The 20,446-nt window shown below is 37.5% G+C and overlaps 1 protein-coding gene across 1 annotated transcript in view; it reads right to left on the bottom strand.

Annotated features, from left to right (window-relative positions):
* Positions 1 to 20,446, bottom strand: part of GRIK2 (glutamate ionotropic receptor kainate type subunit 2) — a 654,323-nt gene that overhangs the window by 385,681 nt on the left and 248,196 nt on the right. The gene's annotated exons all lie outside the window — the stretch shown is intronic.

Genomic DNA, 20,446 nt, shown 5'->3' with positions numbered 1-20,446 from the left:
ACCATGGTCATCTGCGGGAGCTCCCCCCTTAGCCCGCCCCCACCACTGACACCGCCACCGCTGTCTGCAGGACCTCTCCACTCGCCACCACCATGCCCCTGCCACTGATACCACCGCCACTGCCTGTGAGTGGTCCCTGTGCTCCCTCCCGCAGCCTCTGGAAGCATTTGTTGTTCAGGACCCCAAGGAAGTGATTGGAGAGTTTGTCTCCATGAAGCCATGACTGAACCCATGTTTACTAATGCTTCTGTTGGGACAAACAGAGATCCCCAGCTAAAGGGTCTTGCCCCTCTACTTAGTCATACTGATCGCCCTATTTGGAGTCAGGCAGGAAATTTACCCTATGGTCAAACTGGTATGAACTGTAGGGGTTTTTGCTTTCCTCTGTAGCAAGGAGCGTGGCCCTCTTTCTTGAATCGCTTGTATATTTTAACCACCTTTGCAGCATCATGACATTTGCTGCCAGGGTCCCTCTCTTTACCTGTGGCAAGTTTGTGTGTCATGGCATGTGGTTGTATCAGTGTCTGTTGTGTACTTTTTGCTAATAGGTTAGACAATTGATGTTTATAGGATGGTTTGGATAAGGATCAGGCAGGATCATCCTGCTTCAACCAGATGAGCCCTGGATTTTCCTTCCAGCCCTACTTTTCTAAGATTCTAAGATTTTAGGAATATCATTATATTTCAATTTTTAACTGAACATGAAAAAATGGCGTACCCAGAGTGGATTCAGATGCTTTGGAGACATGTTTAATTATGCCAAAAGATGACTTAGGTACTTTATCTGAACCATAACATAATCCATATGAAATAACTACCCATCATTTTCAATTCAGATACTTTACGACCTGAGTTAAGAGATCAAACAGCTAACAAAAGAATTCCCCTTATGCAACATTTATAAAGGGAAATACTGGACCTCTGAAGTCACTGGGAATTTTCTTATTCTGTTCAATAGAACCAGGATTTCATTCAGAAATGTATGAACTTCCTACATATTTAAATAGGTACAAAAGAATCTTTACTAATGACCTCTTATTTCTCTTTGTATATACACAAAATGGTCCAACTTTCACACCTTTTTTAATTAATATGCTCTTAGAGGCATCCTGTTTTATTCAGGTCCTTGAATCAGGGCCAAACAAGAAGCAAGAAATATTCCTAAAAGTGATCATGTTGTCAGTGTCTTATCTAGAGAAGACACAGAAAATACAGTTGATGAGCACTGCACTCCTTGTGAAAAGAAGCAAATTTTACTGAGTGGCAATAATGTTTACATTTAAATTATCTCAAATTGTGCCCTCTGGAAACAAACTCAATTTTTTTTCCAGTGTACATACTGCTCTAATTGACTGATGAATTAGTTTCACCAGCAAAACAACATTGATAATTACAAAAATGTTCAAGAACTGAGCCAAGTGCTGGACTAATTCAATCAATGAAAAAGTAAACGTCACTCTATCACTTGACCAAAAATATGAAATCATAATAATAATATTAACTTACTAAATAATATAATGTGACTAAACTATACTTAAAGATGAAAATTACTGTGAATAATTCAAGTATACCCCAAGAAATGTATATTATACTTAAGGATGTCTCTGCTAGAGAAGCTGTCACCCCTGGATCTGGAGACTATAGCTTAGAGCAGTGGTTCTTAACTTTTGTAGATCAAGACACACCTTGTTAGGTACAAAGCACCACTCAAAAATGCCAGCTCTGAACTTTGACTTCTTGTAAAGAACTCAGAGGTCACATCCAGATGACCACACACATGCATTTCCCAGAGACAAATAGCACAGGCACATAGTTATGCCACTGCTACTTGTCCCTGGGGAATGCCCATATACATGTGCTCTGGTGTGGAGCAAGTTGTCATGAGTGAGATAGGGGAGGCTGGGCTCTGCACCTGGGCTGGCCCCAGCAGCTTTACCCAGGGTCCTGGGGGCCTCCCAGGGCTGCAGCAATGACAATTTGGGTGTGTAGAGCCTGTCCAGCAGCTGAAGCATACCTATGGCTGGCCAGGCTCTGGTTTTGAGCTTTGCATGCTGCTGCTATGAACACCACCCTGCTTTTTTCTGCCACAGACTTTTTGACACAGGGATATCCCAGTGTCAAAAAAACCAGCATTCTGCAAATCAATAGTGAAGTGAATGCCTGCATGTGCAAGATGTGGCACCACAGATGGGTCTGCAGCACCACAAAACCACACATGCACACTCATCTTGAGGCACCCGGGAAAACTGTAACAGGTCCAAATGTTTTTGACATTGTACATTCCTATTTGAAATCTCTGGTTTTATCTTGTGAATTTTGTGTAGGGGTTTGCATGCCTAACAGTGCTAATATTGTATGGCATCATAAAGAACCTTTAAAGCAATCTCACCGCACCCCAAGGTACTGTGGCACCTTGGACTACTGTGGATAACTGTGGATGTTTGGAACAGTGGATCTTGAGAATCACTTGCTTACATGTTTAAGATTCTTATTAGAACTTGGCCTTACATATAATCACTGGCACTGATACAAATCGAGGATTGAGTATACCAGTTTCCAGAGCTGTTTTCTTCCATTTGCCAGCTGGAATTTTAAAATCCTGGATCATTATAAATATGTATAAAAAGAGAATAATTCTGTTTGAAATAATGTTTCTTAATAGGCTAAATAGCTTCTAGTATTCCAGGCTGCAAACAAAATTCATAGCATACATTTTTTTCCTTCTGTTTCTCTATATATAGCTATGCAAACAGGTTTTTTGTTATTTTGTAAAACTCCAGTGGGAAGACCTCAAGAATGAAACGGCTATACAAAACAAAATGTATCCTATTATATTCTGAAATCTCTTCACAAGGATTTATAAATGTTTACCTAACGTGTTATGAAGAAATTCTCTAACATTTATCATCATACAAAAGAAGCTGCAATTTATCTTTTGGTAAATTACAGGGCACTTTGGTAAACCCTCCCACTAGGGCAGGATTGTAAAGTTGCAATATGTCTTTTGGCTCCTAAACTATGAGAAACATATAAGAATTGTTGGGAAAAAAATCAAACATTATATTACAAAATTCAGTTCTAAAACAGCTGATATACTGCTTTTAAAGTATAGTACAACATGAATGCTTGTAAATTCTTTAAATTGGTGAAGTTAACTGTGCCTAAGGGACATTTCTAGCCTGTAATAGAGTAAAAAGGAATTGTTTAGTTCTTCTTTTGAAGTATACATTTTTAACCATATAATTTATTAAATACATCTCATCACCAGATCTAGAAACGGCCGTCAGCCAAAGAGAGAATGTTAAGGCTGTCTCTCCTCAAATCCCACTATCAATTTAAAAACCCTGCTCTAAAACTCGCAGAAGTCAATGGCATTCTTTCCATTGACTTCAGTGGACTTTGAATCAATGCCATAAGGTCCCAATTCAACAACTTACTGAATTATGTGCCTATCTGTAAACAAAGAAGTAGTATTTTTTATTTCAGTAAAACACCCTTTCCACTTGGGACAGCATGTACTTGCCTGATCCTTCAGTATAGCTTCCCAATCCTTCAGTGATTGCCAATAAAAACTAATATTTAGCAAAAGCTCACAATCGGCTTCCTAATTTTCCTACACATGCAATTAATATGACTGAATATACACTAGCTCAGCGTCACTGCCTACATGTACATTTAAGCACAGTAATTTACTCCAGCATAAGATAGTGCCTGTATCTGATGGGACCATCCTATGGCAGAATAAGTGAATCTACTGCACACTAATTGCAGCACGTGTAGATGGTGATTCTTTACTGTGCATTAGTCTAATGTTAAGTAAAGCATATATGTAGATGCTGTTGTGTTGGAGATACAAAATTTATTTTCCCTATGATTAAATAAAGGTTAGAAACTGCAATATCACAAGTTTCTTTGTACAGCTGATAGATCTGAGCAAATAATTTAAAGTTATTCAATAAATGTATTTTTCCTGTTTTCCATAAAAATTGCTACACATGCAATTTACTAAAAAAAAAAGAGACTAAAGTTGTAAAATATTGCAGAAGTAAAATATTTGGACTATTTTGCTATTTCAAAAAGATCAAAATGCATATTAAAAGAATAGGAGGAGGCAGACTGGCTGTAGATTCAAGTCAGCTCTACTCAGTAAATGGAAAATTTCATTAAAGCGCTAATTTGAAAGGCTTAAGAATAAGAGGTTTGCAATGAATTTATTTTGTTTTACCCCCGAGCAACTATAAAAGTCTGTCTGCCTAAAGGAAAACAAAATTGAATTCTAATAGAATTCTTTACATCACAGTCTGCTGCACACTGCATGTAGTGTAATAAGCTAAGCATCTACATCAATTAGAGCACTCACTTGAAGACACTAATGAAGGAAAGAAGGAAGGAAAGAAGAATAGAAGCATTTAGATTCAGAAGCTGAAAGAAAACCTTACCAGATACAATAAACTATTATTTTCTTAGAAGGGAAACAAAAGAAATGTCTTTAAAGTATACCCCTAGAATGGAATGAATGGGATGAGAGAAGGAGAAGAAAGAAGATTAGCTGAGTTGAGTATACAAACTGATTTCATAAGCATCCTCATTAATGGTGGTGACCTCACAGTGGCCATCAATAAAGGTGAACACTGGCAATATTCCAACACAGAGCCCTCGCAAAATAAAAAATCTTGGATCTGGACTTGAAATAATAAAGTTTAAAAAATCATTAATTTTGCTTTTTGTTTTTCTTTTGTCCCTTAGGGGGTCTTATTTTCAAACTTTTCTTTGCAGCCATAAGAGAAACAAACTTTCTAAAAATGAAATGAAATTAAAAAAAAATAAAAATAAAATAACTGAAATGCTCATAAATATGATTATGGGAAACTGGATATTTCGTGTTCAGGCCCTCTTCTGCCTGATTAGGGGTGTGGATTTAAACTTGGTTCTCCTATGTAACATGAGAATGCCCTAACCACTGAACTACTATTTTGGGGGTCTGACTCCAATCTCATTTTTTGTGAAAACTTTAAAAGGTCTGGATTTCATCCTCTTACAGAACAGATTTTTTTTCCAAAGCAATCCTAAAGTTTCATGCAATGGAAAAGCCATTTCTTATTCACCTCCCTAAATACTCTCTCAACCAACTCTACCAAGATACTTACATTACATTTTACAAAAGGTGATTAGGTCTGTGATATAAGCAGTATGAAAACTATTCTGCAATGTGTATTAGCAAACATCATAGAAAATAAAATGAAAAAATATATATTAAATCCACACAAAAATATTATTAAGAATGGAAACATGAGTATTGGACTCTCCAAGACTTAATTTTTTCTCATCTGTCCTGACTTCCAGAAGAAAAAAATAGCTCAGATATTAGGAATAGTATGAACTCTTTCCAGTCTTTACAGCTGCAAGTAAGGCAAGAATCTTTACCCATTGTAAGGAAATAATAACTGCAGTCATGATGCTTTAGGACAAAAAGCTGCTACACCAGTTATGGAAACCCAAAATGTACCAATATACTACTGATGCAAAAAAGTGGAAGAAGGAGCAGGGATAAGACTTCCAGAAATTCAGCAATTATTATGATGATCATTACGTTTGTTTCATTGTAGATATTACAGTCTGGGTTCTATTGTACTAACTGATCAGAGGATGATACAAACAGGAGAAATGGCAAGGGTTTGCAGCACCACAATAATGGTATGGGAAATATATAGTTATCTCACTGTAAGAGATACTGGAGAAATCCCAACTTTCACAGTTCCCCTTGTCTGAACTGTTTGCAAAATAAGGCAAAGAAAACAAGCAAAGGAAAACAAAATAAAGAAAAACTACTCTGAGAATGTCATTCCTTTTACCCAGGGATAGTAGGCTATTCATGTGGTATCCAGCTTGTCGCTGGAACTGAGGGACTTATCTGCTGTGTATCAATTTCAGGGACTTCCCACCCACTTATCTCAATCAAGGCAATTTAACATGATTCAAAATCCCTGTTAGAAAGGCAGGCTACCATGCTCATTGCCTGGGCTCCTGCTTCAGTTACAACCTGGCAGCTAACATAGTTTCAAGAAGTCAAAGTCCTAACGGAGATTATGTGCAGATTTGGAAAAAGGGAGAATTCCAGAGGAACAGGAGCCCACATGGCTCCACAGCCCTTGGACTCTGTGAATCGTTGTGGGAGCTTTTGTAATGTTCAGGGGAAATAGTGAACATGGCTCCCACTAGGAACTGTGAGGAACTGCTTCACAGGGTGCCTGGTTGGATGGAGACTGCAGCTGCACAGGGCAGATTTTTCCTTCCCTGCCTTCCTAGAAGGTCCCAACTTTATAAATATATATATATAAATGCCAGAGCTCTGAAGGGCCTGATTCTTCTTACACTCCCCACTCCCTCCCCACAGGGGCACTGTGTATAGAAAAATACTGAGCTACAGACATTCCTTTCCACATCAGTTTCCCTCCCAACTTCAGGGCAGGGCTGGCTGAGTAGCATAGCACAGCCTAGGTAAGCATGTCTCCTTGCAAGGGGGAGGGAGTAGGGGTCACAAATGCACCTGGGATGATGCCAGATAGCAACCTAAGTTGAGTCAGGAGGGGATCTGGTTCAGAAGTTTGATAGACTGGTCTAACCTAAAATGATAAGGTCTGACACCACATTGATCCATGTCTATATTAGACTGAGATCTACCATTTTTAAACCAGTCTATGTGCCCTGAACTTCTGTTTGGTTATGGATTTAGACCAGTTTCTGATCACTTTTACCAGTTTATATGGAATGTCTGCATCTGGCCCAGGTTTCCTGGTAAGCACCAAAGCATTAACCTCAGCATTGTCCCTGGGTCTGTCAAATGTTTAGTTTACAAATAAATTATCTTGGCATCTTTGTGGAGGATATACATTGTGGATTCTGGAAAATGTATTAACATCTTAAAATTTCTCTTGATAACCTTTCAGGTCGTGTATTTATAGAAATTCTCCCTATGTTCCTTATCTAAGAAAGGATACAGATTTAAACTTTTCAAATCCTTATTCACTTCTTCTCTGTTTTTGAATCAATAAAATCCCCAAACACACAAACACACCATAAACACACCATAAATCCATCCCAGGCGTGTACAAAATCTCTACATTTTTTTACTTGAAGTATTTAACATCATTCTAAATTTATATTATGGTAAGTTTTATTATGGACACTGAGAAATAGCATTATGTGTGACTGTGGAAAGGATTTGAACTAGAAAACAAGGTTAGCTTCACATAAGGTAAGGGAAAGAAAGGAGAGAAATACAAACAGTAAACAAGAACAATAAAAGAACAATGAGAAAGCTGCAAATATACTGTATTCACAGAACTCAGAATAACATTATCGTTATCTATCGTACTAGACAGCCTAGAAAATATTTTGAGTTCAACCCTAATCCTGAGGAATATTTTAATATTGAACTTGGATATAACATTCTCTAAGTGCTACGATGCTTCACTGCACCTGCCAGATCCAGCTACTAATGCAAGCATTAAAGAACAGATTTAATACCTGAAATAGAAAAACATACACTCTTTTCCACATAAGATTAAAGCAGATAAGTAAATCAAATGATACGCAAAAGCAATTAGCAAGGAAAACTTTATGTTAATGAAGCAGTGGAGCTTGTTGGGTCATCTTAATTATGCATACTAAGCTTTGACTTGAGGCACAGTACACTGTTGAAGAGTAATAGTTGTACAGTAGAAGAATTATAAAACCATATCACTTTATTCTTGCTATACAATTCTTAGCCCGTATTGCTGAAGCCTGTAAATAAAAGGCCCATCTTATGTTTTTCATTCTGATTTTGTATAGAGAGGTGCTATTTCATATTTTTTAATCAGTTCTACTATGTCATGTTTTATTGAATGTATGCATACATCTTACCCAAACACAGTTTTAATAAGACAGGTTAAAATGCTGTCCTTATATACCTGAAAATGTACAATGGTCAGTACTGAGAAGTGTGATTTCCTTGAGAGATTTTTTAAAATTCTAATCTTTCCCTATCACAAACCTTAAAAAAAAAGTTGAAAACTTGAAAAATGTTATAAATCAAAATAAATTCATATTGAGTCAGTTAAAATGCTTTGCTTCAACAATTACATCCAAATTTCATTTTGGCTGTTTTGTATTTGTTTACTTCAACTTGTATTTCAAACTGAATCATTGCTCTAAAGTATGTTGTTGTTTTGTTTTGAAAATCTCCAAATAGAACATTTAGACCATTTCAAAATATAGTTCTAGAAATAGAAATATAGTTTCTAGAAATAGAAAAGTCAATGAAAACAACCTTGTCTATAATCAGTTTCAATGAAGCAACATAGTCAGTGAAAAAGTTTTCATTGAAAAACTACTGATAATATCTTGAAAGAAGCCAGGTCCATTTTTTTTTCTTTCTTTTTTTAAGGTTGTATCAGGTCACATCTTCTAGGGAAACCTCTGCCATAAGAAGTTTTGAGACCAAGAACTTAGGAGGATTTAAAAGTAGATTGAACATATGAAACACCTCAGACAAAATTTTGAAGGGACATTAAGCTATGTATCAAAGTTTAAACCAACCTTTAACAATTAGACAATCTGGATAAAATCTTATACAAGAGACAGCTTCTTACAGCAAAGTATTTACACTTTCCTTTGAAGCATCTGATACTGTCAGAGACAATATGCTGGACATCACAATGTCTTATCCAGAATGATAATTCCTATACTGTCTTGGTTATACTATATTATACTCCAGATTGAAACAGATACACTTTCAATAAGACACTATCATTTATAACCACAGTTATAAACTCAGAATCCTTCTTGCTTTTTAAGATGATAATCTCTGCTCTTGAGATCTTTGGGAAAAAACACCTGTGTTTCACTGATCAGTGCTAGCAGGGGGGCAGCAGAGGTCTTCATGTTGTTCCCTTACATGTGCTATTCAAGATGTGAACCTGTTTCTAAGTGTGACTGAGCACCATTTGCACACTTAACAGTCTGAATAGCAACACTGTTGAGAGCAAGCTGACTGTCTAGTAGGCTTATTGATTCATTTACATCAATTTAAAGTCAAGGGCTTATTTCAAGCAACAAGTTATGTCCTTGGAAGTCTATAATATGCCTATAACATTTTATGTTCCAGCCCACCAGGATATGCATGTTGATTAAACAGATTCAGTACACTTTCCAATATGTATTTAAAACACATTCCTTTCATTAGCCAAAGCCTCTCAAAACATGGCACTGCTCCTTATATAAGGCCTGAATTAAATAATATTACCAAATCAATATCAACAATGCTTTATAGCTTTTCAGTTTGTGTCCAAATGAATTAATTTGGCAACGTATTATAAAAAGCACAACAAGGTCACACTGGAATCTTTAGCAAGCTAATTGCCCTCTGTTTTCAGCACCTATTGAGAAACTACTGATCATTTATACTCAACTCCCAGTAATTTTGATCATTTTTACAAGCTACTGTAAAAAAACATAAAGAAAAATATGCTTCATGGCTTTAGGATTTACCCTATGTTCCAGGTTAGAAACTGAGACAGCACAAAGCTTTGATTGATTTGGATGTAGCCTCTTAGAATCATTCTATTCTACTAGACAGATGTCATGGGCCAGGACAAAAGAAGATACTTCACAAGTGCATTTGTGGCTCCAATACAACACACACCTAAAATTACCCCTTCCCCTGATCAGACTTACTGCTGTACCTTACAAATCCCAAACTACAAACTTAAACTGTAGACTACAAATCCCAGAGGCACCTGAAAGCAGGAAGAATAAACGATAAGCAACCCTGCAGAATCCTGCTGGTGTGATTTTAGACTGCAAATCCCAGACACTTCAGGAACAGCAAGAAGAGGAAGTAAACACACAGCCAGAGAGCTGTGTTTTAGCACTCCCCATCCTGCCCCCACCCCCGGATTCTGACCTGAGCTACAGCAGGTATGTAGCTGCATTTCCTGAATCAAAGGTAAATGTCTGTTCACTTCTGCTTCAATTGCATCTGTGCAGCTTAGACTAACCTGCAAAGATTGAATCGATTCAGCCTCGGGCTTTTTGACTGCCTGTACTCAGCCAGGCAGACAAGGTTCTTTGGGTAAATCTTTTTGGGATATCTTTTCTTAAACCAACTCAAATAATTGGAAAAATTGTTCTTTGCAAGCTCTCGGCTATAAATACCCTTTGTCAGCCTAAAGAAGTATCTGCAGTGAGTGTGTGTTCTTCCTGGATGGAATGAATAGTAACAAGCCAGTCTTCATTGACTGGTTTTCTTGCATGCATACCAGCCTCTAGCTTCTTTACTATTCATTCTATCCGGGAAGAACACAAACGAACAGCAGATGCTTTCTCACCCTGATGAAAAGTCTTTATACATGAAAGCTTACAGAGAAGAATTTTTCCAACTATTTGAGTTGGTCTAATAAAAGATATCAAATATACCCAAAGAACCTTGTATAATTATCATGTCGCATTAAAGTAAGAAGGAAATACAAGTCACCAAGAATCACTCATAGGGTATATTCCTTCCTCATCTTTATCAAACCCATTCTTAAAGACTGCAATTGCTGATTCATTTTAAATAATAAGGAAAGGAAAAGTAAATGGTCCAGACTTCCTAGGACATCTTGGCCTAAAAAGATATAATTGACTGGCAGCACTTTTTGGGAAGATCCTCCTTTCATGCATGATGCCAAAAAGTTAGAGGGGGAAAAAATCAAAAGTTATTGTCAAAAACTGTCTGGTAAACAAGTGGATGACCAAATAGTATCATCTGCTTTCACTTTATCTACAATGTACAAGGTGACCCTTACTTTGAGAGAGTAGCACCCTCAGAAGAGGAAGATGCTAGGTGAAGATGGAATTGTCATCATCATATATTTACCTTTATATCTTGTATTGAAGTGACCTTTCAGCAGAAATTAAAAACAGCAGAATCTTTTATAGATTTGTCATCTACCTCTGATGCTGTTTGTTATAAAGATCTACATGTGAAATAATCAAATATGTGCAGTGTAAAACAATTACAATTTTCAAGAAAATGGTAACTCCTCATCAGTTTCAAATTCGTTTTGGCAGTCAGGTCAGCAATGTTTGAATTATGTATAGCAAGATTCCACAAGGCTAAAATCTATCAATGTCCAGTTTTAACTTCTATGTAGGTGATATGCTTGCTCCAATTAGGTGTACATTTGCCTTTACGGAAGTATAGTTCTGTGGCATAAGGATTGTTTACAGACCATACCCAGCTATTGATAAAAAGGTCTTTCCTACCAGCAGCATAGCAATGAAGAGGCAAGCAGGCAATGAAATAAAGTCTTGAATTGGTCTGATTCAGAAGTCGACTGTCGCTAGAGAGGTTGCATGCATTCATATTATTGATATCTAGCTTAACTATATTTTGTCTGTCTACTGAAATGTTGAAATCAACTCCTCTTTCATAATTACTAATGTTCAGACATGTACAGCCATTTATTGGTAATCTGTTGAGAAATGTCAACATAAACAAGATTCTAACCCTATATTTCCTGTTCATCAAGATCTTGAACATCTACTTCAAATTCATCTGAAGTCATGGCAGCCTTTTTGTCTTATGATGAAACTTTAACAACAAAGAAAATATTCACAAAATTATTTTAGCAAAAGCAGTGAGCACATGGGGGAGGAAGAAATAAAAAAAATATTAGTAATTTTCCAGACAAGCTTTCTGGTGAACACTAATAATATCAGGATATGCTATGCTATGCTATACATATATCTGATGCATACCTGGTGACTAAAAGATACTCCAAATTTGAATGCTTCAAATTTCAGACATTAATACGCTAAATGATGGCTAATACATATACTTATATTGCACACACACACACGCACACATATGCACACAGAAAGTCCTGATTGTTCTTCCAAAGTACGGTCACTGGCCTACATATACCTTTGAAGAACAGTGATTCAGGTGAATGACACTAAAGCACAGACCCTGTTTGCTGCACCAACTGTCACAAACCCAACCATCAGGGGCTTCTGAGCCCCAGCTTTCTGCCTACTTTGCTACTACTTGTCCCAAGGAACAGACAGATTGTCCCAAACCCAGCAAGCCTCAGCTCTACTGCCTTTACACTAGACCCTGCAGCTATAGTGAGGGAATCTCTGCCAGCCCCAGATAGCCACCCCATTGGGTTATTGAAGATCTTTTTTTAGGTCCCCCTTTGCATGTACAGGATAATGGTTACTTAGAAATCACCCCCTCCACAGCTGTTTAGTAAGGAGCCAACCAAAAATGTTATTACACAGGATAAAAGGATAACATAGAGAAAACAGATTATAGTTTTGGAGACACTAAAACAAAACAAGGAAAAAGGTTCCTCACTCTCCCATCTAGTTACACTTCAGCCTTCTGGAGAGTCTTGCCAGTATCACTTTAAATCAGCTTTTCTGCTGATTTCTGCCAGCTCTGATTACTGAGCTGTCTCTGACCCTTGCTAGCTGACAGCTAACTGCACAACTCCTTCCAACCAGACCTCCCTATTCACCAATACTCTTAACAGTCACCCAAATGCTCTAGAAAGTTCTGGTCTGCCTGGAATTATTTTGGCTGGATGGGCCATTTCCAACCATATCCAAAACTACAAAGATACATAGACATGACAAAACACAATCTACACATAAACAGTAACATAAATTCAGAACACTGACTTTCCAGCAAGACAATACATGCTATATCAGGATAATAAGATGCAAGAATACATTCAATGGCAGACAAGGTTCTTTGGGTGAATCTGATATCTTTTATTAGACCAACTTAAATGGTTAGAAATATTTTTCCTAGCGAGCTTAAATTTGTCCAACTCTTTAAGTATCAGATTCACCCAAAGAACCTTGTCTGCCTGTGTCCTTATACCAACATGGCTAACCTACACCCCAGAATACATTCATTATGCACCATGAACCCCTAAAACATAACCAATTTGTGGCAATTTGTCAAACAAATGTATTGCTGATGGTGTCTGCTTAGATATATAAAAAGCCATCCTTCCTACCATTCTCCTTCAGAGCACTTTACAAAAATGAAAATCTTCTGTGTCCTGACTGAACTCAGCAAGGCCTGCTCTGAGATGCACATTTTGGCTTGCATTTAGGTTATGGTCTATTTTTGAAGATTTTATGGGCTAGAATTTTTTAGGGGGGTAAGGTCTCAATTACTGTCAACCAAGTGGTTATTTTCCCAGATATTCTATGGTAAACATGTCATAAACCCAACTTTAAGAATGAGAAATCAGTAGCTCACATTAAACATACAGTGTCAGGGTAGAAAGTCTTTACTCTTGTACTTTGGGTTAGTTACTAGTTTGTTTACATGCAATGTAAAAATAAATGGAAAAGAGAAAGATATAAATGCCAATGGAACAGGTAAGTTTCACAATCTGGAACGATTTGGTTTTATGTCATTGGAACCCAATCATCCTTGACTGAAGCCTCTGACTGCCCAGAAATATACACACCTCAATATTTATTTGGAAACTTCTCCAGAGTGTAAAGCTATCTAAGTATTTAACACCTGTTTAAATGACATTTTACTAATTGACTGTAGCTAAATTCACACCTATTAAGCAAATTTTATGCTGAACTTGTTTGAAATAAGCTGTAGTCAATACCAATCAGTACTATGAAGTTAAATCTGTTTCCTGAGAGATGTGAAAGCTAAACAACTTTCTTGATTCAGCCAGTACCAGCCAAGTAAAGTACACCATAATGATAATAAATATTTATACACCAACTTTCCCTCTAAAAGAGTTTACCAATTTATAAATATGTGTATCCTCAGCCAAATTGAACTGCTGTGAAATGAAGGATGGCAGCCAACAGTTATGCAGGTGGATATAATCCACCTGAGAGAGGAGAAACTTTGTACAATGACAAGAAGGACAATTTTTATTCCATTACAAAATACTTTTATGCCCACACACTCACTTCTAAGACCAAGTATTTTTTTGTAAACTCTTGTTGTCATACCCTTGGAACTTCCTGGGACAACCATTTGAGAATGCATTACCTACATACTTTTGCTTCACATGAAGCAAACCCAGAAATTAGTTGATGAAGCAGTTATAGGTGCACCCTCACCTTCCCACTACTCCCAAGCCTTCCGGAGACATGGTTCAAGTTCTCAGTGCCTACCGCACTGGAACTGGAGACTTCTAAGAAGGTCTGATGCAGCAGGTGTACTCTGCCATATGTCACCTGTCCAGGTTGCCAGCTTTCAGTAAATTTACTGACTGTCAGTATAAACAACAACAACAACAACAACACAACCCTACATACCAAGCTAAATATCTCTTTCAGTGAAGTCCATAAAAAAATTAGCCATCAGTAAAAATACTAAGCAGCCATTGCTTGAATGAAGCTCTGACAGAGCACAGCAGCACCACCTCATGCTTGAGGAGGACCATACCACCCTGCAGGGTGTTTTCTCAGCCATGTGCTGCTGCTGTGGCCCAAGCTGTGTATAATATTTCTGGGTCACAGGTAGGATTCTTTGGGGGTCTCTGCTAGGATGGAGGGAGTGGGGCTGGTGGGAGCAGACTTAGAAATGGGCTATGGAGACAACATGGTGCAGAGTGCAGTAGGGCCATCAGTGCACGAAGGTGAGTATGGAGCCTCTGGCATGCAAAACAGTACAGTGTAAAATCATTGCTGAGTTCAAGTAGTGTTGCCAAGACAAGACTTTTTTTTACTGCAAACTTTTTACTGACAAGTAAACCTTTTTATTTGTTTACTAGGGTTAATATTAAATCCCTAAATCTGCCCCTCTAACTGGGTCCTGGCAGCAGGGCAGGGCCTGGCAGAAGAGTTACATTTATATCATATGAAGCATGGATCAGCAAAAACATGCATTAGTAAGAAAAATAAAAGTTTAGCCATCAGAAAAAAAGCTTACAGATTGTCAGTTAAAAAAATAAACAAATAAACAAATACATCAAATTCTTGGGTTGGCAACCCTGCTACAATCTCAGGATACACACAGAACACACTAGCACTAGAAACCTATGGGCTTTTTTTAGGTGAGCTCTTTTTTCCTGGGAGGCTCCTTAGCCAGTCCACACCAATAAAATAGTCATTAAATGAACAAAACAAGCAAATAAAAAACCTTGTTGTCTTGTCAAAGACACTGGGAGGAATTTCCTGTGGCTCTGTCCTTTGCACAGAGCCCTTCTGTGCAGCTACTAGCTCATCCCACCACCTGCCTTAGACTTGCAACTGTTCCCTCATAGTATGCTGCCCCACTGTTCTTTTCTCTGGGGTTTTTAACAGTCCAGTGAGCCACTCCCTGCTTCTAATAGTGATGTGAATATGTTGTGAAAAAGACACTGCAGAAAAATCTCAGAATACGCTACATTCTAAGGGCCTTGTCACACAGGACACTTAGTATATCTTAAATCTGTGCAGTATTAAAATTAGAACATGTTCTGAGCAGTTGCATGGTAATGTTTACTATGACTTTCACAAGGATTACTGGTCCTAGCCCCTATGCTGCACAGGAGTCTTGGACTCTTATAATCTCCATGGAACAGCCTGAGATAAGTGAACACATCTAACTTAATGTGGTCTGGAAATAATCCTTCTGTGAAAAGTCACAACTTCGTTATCCTATGGTCACACCTAGCACTTGCTTTACTGCTTGAAAGAGTGGATTGATTGATAGGTATATATTTATGACCAGTTTATTTCAGTTTTCAGCTTCTGGAATGATGGGGCTGTGTTCTGATAAAGAAAACTAACATATCATAATACAGTAGAAATATCCATGAATCATAATGTCTTTTCAGGGAAAAGAGGAAACAGATTTGGTCTGTATGGGCCCAGATTGGATATGTGCCTATTCATGACTATATTCATGACTGGCTGTTTCAAACACAAAGCACATTCACTTAAGTGGTGCAAACCTTCCAATGATCCTCCAGACAAGTCAGTTATCTTTCTCTGTGTGCCAGCTTCCTTGTACTGACCCCATCTTACCCATGTTGATTCTATTGTCTGAGGTTACAAACTCAAAGGAGAGAGCGCTTCATGTCATCCCATAGAATGTGCAACATTGTGTGGGAAGAGGTAAGCCTACTCTCCATCTGAATGATTTTAAGGCAATCACATGAGGGTAAACTCTGATTTTCCTTTATCCCTGGTGCTGCTTTGCAAAGTATTCCCACACTTAGGCTAGGGACAGACATTCAAAAAGCCTGAGCCTGAATTGATTCAATCTTTGCAGGTTAATCTAACCTGGCTAGGCTAAATAATGTTGTAACTGCACAGGCATCTGCTCTGTACTGAAAAACAGCTCAGGCTAGAAGCTGTGGGGAGTGCTAGAACAGCCCTCCCTTCCATTCTACAGGGCTGAGCTGAAGTGGGCATGGCCAGGACCTGGCAGGATGCTGTGATTCAGGAGCCCCTCTCCCCCCTTGATAACAGAGCATTTATCAGCTCTCTTATCAGCATTTAACACCCCATCAGAAAACAAAGCCTCACTCATTAGTTCAAACTATTTTTAAATAGTTTTTTTCAAAGGAAGGAATGCAGGGACATTACCAGCTGAGCTTCTGATTAGCTCCAAAAAGCGTTAAGTGGACACTGTCCTATCTGCCTTATGTAGCATTAGCTAGCATACCACATGCTGGCTATGGCCCATGCTGTGGGAGAAAGAAGGAAGGGATCTCTGCTTAAGCAGTGAGTTGGGGTGGGGAGGAAAAGGGGTTGGGGGAATCCAGGCAGATCCTGCTGTGCCTGCAAGCCTCTTCTGGAGCTCCAGCCAGGGAGCAGAGGGGAGGAGCCAGCTGTGGAGCAGAGAGCCCACCAGGATGCTTGGGGAATCTGATTCAACTTAAACCAGCAAGGGGTCTGGGACAGAGATTGCATAAACCAGTTTGACCTAAATCAGTTAAGTTTGACACTACATTCAACCAGGTTTACCTCAAATCAGTTTCAGCCATTTTCAAACTTTATGTCTACTGAACGTCTGTTTTGTTGCAGGTTTAAACCAGTTTCTGGTCACTTAAATCAGTTTACATGTAATGTCTGTCCCTAGCCTTAAGGGGTAATATACAATGAAATCCAGGACTTCCGTTGACAGTAAATATGAAGATTAACCACAAAAAAGTTAATGCTATAATTCATATGGATGAATGCCAAACAAACATCTAATGAAATAGTCCTGAAATTATACCCTTTCTGCAATGTCCTCTTCCCACACAAGAAACAAAAACATTCATTGCAGTGTGACTGAACACTTGACTCTAAGTGGTGCCATGAAAGTGGTTAACTGAACCATGGGAGTTCAGAAATTAACCCAATAGCACCATTTCTTTCCTTTTTTTCCCCCTCCCACTTGAAGGTAAAGGAAGAATCTAGTATGTAACCTCTCTATTCTTAGTTGCAAATGACTGTTACTATTAGCAATAAAGTGTCTCTGCCCCAGATGCTAAAAGCTTTCCTGGGCATATTGCTTCTTTACAACATTGTGTAAAAGAAAGAAAATGTGATAGATAAGCAGCAGGGTTGCATGTGAGGACAAATTCTTGTCAGTAATAATTATCTCTCTACTAACCACAGGCTTGTGATTTCTTGGGCTTGTTTCAGAGTGGACATAGAGTCAGAGCAAGTGAGAAATTAAAAATAAGTTTAAAAATTTGCAAATAGACAAGGAATGGAAGTTATGGTGTAAATACAGACTGAGCTATGTTATGAAATTATTTAAATATCAACTCTGACTAAGCTGTGCATCTCCTTTATGTTTATTTCTAAAACTATTTCTTCCATTTCGTTAGTGACCACTGATAAGTATAGCTAAGTGAACTAACAAGGTACTTCTTTAAACAGTACACTGCAATGCAATTCAATTATTAAAAAGAGAAATCTTATTAATTCTTACTATTTTTTAAATTTCTGTTTTCAGTGAATACACTCGACTCATGAACTATAACATAATGTACAAATAGATAAACAATCTCCTTTCTCTATAAATATTACAACTGAATAACACTCTGCAATACGTGACCTTCTTATTTTTCAAATGAAATTTTAATGTAAAGATGACGTAAAATGTTTTATTGAAGGCATAAAATGACCACTACTGGGTTCTTTTCATGGGAAATTACTTTTTTCCAAGAAAAAATATTATTAAAACAATAAGATAAATAACAATTATAACATTCAATTTTAAAAATGTATGGTTATGTTTTAAAGAGGAAAAATCTAGTTGGTTATCTACAACATGACATTAGGTTTTTAAAAAATTAAGTATAATTATAATGAGTTCAGTAATCGTCCCCTGCAAAAAAAACAGAAAAACCCTACACGAAACAAGCTCCCCAGGGTTAAGCAGAACAAACAAACAAACAAAAAGATTCTTAAAAAACACAGGATATGTGTAAATTAACAACTTGTGAAATTTCCCTTCTGGAATTTTCATATGATATCATTCGTGCCTCACCCTTTCACTTCAAAGAGTGATAGGTGTGAGTTAATTAGCCTGGATAGGGCCAGAATCCCTTCTACTGCTCCATACCCTAAAGATCCATTTCTAGGCCTAGTTCCATGGTTAAGCTGTCTCTCGCTGGAGATACACTGGAGAATTGATGTCAGCTCTTCTCATTGGTTCCAAGACTCCACTAGCACAGGAAGCAACTAAAAGGGCTTCTAATTTAGATTTAATTCAGGATAGGAAACAGCTGATTGAGAATCTGAAGGTGGATCATAATTAGGATAAAAATGATCATGAAACTTAAACTGCTCATGGGTCAGAGTCCTCTGTTACGAGGAAAGGAGTGAAATCAGCAAAATAATGTTTATAGACTTTAAAAAATGGACTTCACCAAAGTCAGGGAATTGTCTTATAGGAAGGAATTGTAAAGGAAAGTGGAATCCAAGAGAATTGGCAGTTTCTAAAACAGGCAGTATTAATAGGCATACGGGCAAATTATCCCAGTGCAGAGGAAAGGTCAAGACATACAGAAAGAGATTAATATAGCTACATCAAGAGCTCTTTAATGACCTGAAAAATCAAAAAGTTATGATACAAAAGGGGAGAAAAGGATAAAATCCTGAGGCTAAATCTAGAAGAATAGTATATACATGCAGTGTCAAAATCAGAAAGATCAAAGCACAAAACAAGTTACAACACACAAGGGGCATGCGAGGCAAAAGGAAATGGTTCTATAAATACTTTCAAAGTTAAAAGAAATGTAAAGGAAAGTATAGATCCATGAGAAAGGTGAGCAAATTAAATGACAGAGGAGGCTTCAGGGTCCAATGGCTTTTTAATTCAGTCTTTCCAAAAAACAGTACTTATAACCAAAAAAAAATAAAACACAAGAAAGGATGTACAACACAGAACAAAGCAAGGGGGAAAAGGTGTTTTTACACATGTTTTATGTATTCAGGTCAGCAGAACCTGATGAAAATTGACATTCAAATATGGAAGGTACTAGCTAAACCACCTCTAAACCTTTAGCAGTTATCTATGAAAACTTGTAGAGAGATAATTAAGTTCTCCATTGAAGGACTGAAAAAAATATATACCTAGGCTTTAAAAAAAAAAGGTAGTAGAGAAAAGAAGACCCCACTAATTATAAACCAGTCAGCCTAATTTTAATACCTCATAAAAATATTGGAACAAATTATTAAACAGTCTGTTTTTAATTGGCCTTGTAGATAGGAGGTAGAGACGAGAGAAAGAGGGGACTGTAGATGTGATATATCTTGACTTTAGTGAGACTTTTGACACAAGATCATCTAACATTCAGATATAAAACTAAGGAGATGTGGTTTGGAGGAATTATCGTATTCAAAGAGTAATTGTCAATAGTTCAGTCAACCTAGGATGACATATGCAATGAGGTCCCATAGGGATCTGTTCTTAGTCTTGTTCTAGGGAATGTTTGGCTTAATGATTTGGATGATGGAATGAAGAGTATGTTTTAAAAATTTGCACATGAATCATCCTGGGAAGGCTAAAAGCCCTTTAGAGAACAATATTAGAATTCAAAATGATCTTGATAAATTGGAGAAACCATCTGAGATCTATAAGTTCAATAAACACAAGTGCAGAGTTAATTAATGAGAAGGAGAAAAGGAAATCAAATACATAAATACCAAATGGGGAACAAATTGCTATGCAGCAGCACTGCAAAAAAAAGGAGGGGATGGTTATAGAGAAGCACAACTGAATACGAGTTAGCAGTTCTATTGAAAGCAAATGCCATTCTGGGATGTTTCAACAACAGTTTCATATTCAATATACTCATAGTTATTCAGTATGGAGGAGGTTTGTCCTGAAGTGTTTGTCTAATTTTGGGTATGCCATCTTAAGAAAGTGATAGACCAACTAGAAAAGTCTACAGCAAGAATAGTGATTGGTTTAGAAAACATAACCTTTGAGGAA

This window comes from Crocodylus porosus, unplaced genomic scaffold (genome assembly GCF_001723895.1).
Source record: "Crocodylus porosus isolate Cpor-Errol unplaced genomic scaffold, CroPor_comp1, whole genome shotgun sequence".
NCBI lineage: Eukaryota > Metazoa > Chordata > Crocodylia > Crocodylidae > Crocodylus > Crocodylus porosus.
The sequence above is the reverse complement of the archived record's forward strand: the minus strand, read 5'-3'. Positions and strand labels throughout refer to the sequence as shown.